This window comes from Myotis myotis, unplaced genomic scaffold (genome assembly GCF_014108235.1).
Source record: "Myotis myotis isolate mMyoMyo1 unplaced genomic scaffold, mMyoMyo1.p scaffold_m19_p_24, whole genome shotgun sequence".
In the NCBI taxonomy this organism is placed as follows: Eukaryota; Metazoa; Chordata; class Mammalia; order Chiroptera; family Vespertilionidae; genus Myotis; species Myotis myotis.
In genome coordinates, this window is record NW_023416329.1 from 5062938 (window position 1) to 5064783 (window position 1846).

Sequence of the window (1846 nt, forward strand, 5' to 3'; positions counted from 1 at the left end):
TGCCATGTCAAGTTTGAACTTTATTCAGTAAGCACGGGACACCAGCAACATTTTAATCGCTGAAGAATATGATCAAATTTGCTTTTTAGAAAGCTTTTCCTGGTAACCGGAGGAAGGTCATATCCACATATAAATGAGATCATGTGATACTTGTTTTCTCTGACTGGCTTATTTTCCTTAGCATGATACTCTCCAGGTCCCTCCATGCTGTCTCAAAGGGTAAGAGATCCTTCTTTTTTTTCATCTGCATAGTATTCCATGGTGTAAATGTACCACAGCTTTTTTATTCACTCATCTACTGAGGGGCACTTGGGCTGTTTCCAGATCTTAGCTATTGTAAATAGTACTGCTAGGAACATAGGGGATGCATATATCCTTTCTGATTGGTGTTTTGGGATTTTTAGGATATATTCCTAGGAGTGAGACTCGAGGAGGGGGAGCAGGTGCAGGGTGAGGGGGTCAATAGGGGGAAAATGGGACATCTATAATACTTTCAACAAATAAAGATAAATTTTAAACACACACACACATATATATATATATATATATCCTATATAATAAAAGGCTAATATGCAAATCAAATGGCAGAACAACTGGTCACTATGATGCACACTAACCACCAGAGGGTAGGCGCTCAACACAGGAGCTGCCCCCTGGTGGTCAATGCACTCCCACAGGGGAAGCGCCAACCCGGGCTCACAGCTGGCGAGCGCAGTGGCAGTGGCGAGGAGTGGCCCTAAGTCATCAGTCAGACATCCCCTGAGGGCTCCCGGACTGGGAGAGAGCACAGGCTGGGCTGAGGGAAACCCCCTGACCCCAGTGCACGAATTTTGTGCACTCGGATATCCTATCTAATAAAAGAGAAACATGTTAATAGGCGTACCTCCGCTACCCTTCCCATTGGCTAATCAGCGAGATAAGCAAATTAACTGCCAGCAAGGTGGCGGCTGGCAGCCAGGCAGCTTGAAGTTAACATGAGGCTTGCTTGTTTCAGTGACGGAGGACTCCAACGTTCCCCACCTGCCTTGAAGGCCTCTGAGCTTGCAGTTTAAAACATTGTTACAAATATAGAAACTAAACAAAACCCCAGAAACCTACTTTCAGCCCGCCGGGATCTCAGAGCTGGAGTTGATAGTGTTTCAATTATAGAACCCAAACAAACCAGATACCTGCTTTCAACTGCAGAGGCCTCAGAGCTGGAACCAGAGTTAAAGCTGGCCCAGAATAAAAAAAGAAAAAGAAAAAAAGGAGCAGTGGGAGCTTCAGTCACCTGCCAGCCTGAAAACAGCCCTCAGTCCCTCACCCAGACTGGCCAGGCAACCCAGTGGGGACTCCCACCCTGATCCAGGACACCCTTCAGGGCAAACCAGCCAGCCCCCACCCATGCACCAGGCCTCTATCCTATATAGTAAATGGGTAATATGCCTCCCAGCACCAGATCAGCGGAGCCGCGAGGCCTCCCAGCACCGGGATCAGTGTGACAGGGGGCAGCGCCCAAACCCCTGATCGCCCTGCAGCTCTGTGTGTGACAGGGGGCGGGGCCACAACCTCCCTATCCACCCTACTCTGTTTGTGACAGGGGAAGGCGCCCCAACCCCCTGATCAGCTCTGCTCTGTGCCTGATAGGGGGGAGCTCCCCAACCCCCTGATCGCCCTGCGGCTCTATGTGTGACAGGGTGCGGCACCCCAACCCCTTGATTGGCCCTGCTCTGTGTGTGAAAGGGTGCGGTGCCCCAACCCCCCCCCCCCCCCCCACGGGCCCTGCTCTGTGTGTGACGGGGTAGAGCCATAACCTCCCATCGGCCCTGCCCTGAGTGTGACAGTGGTGGCGCCCCAACCCCCTGAT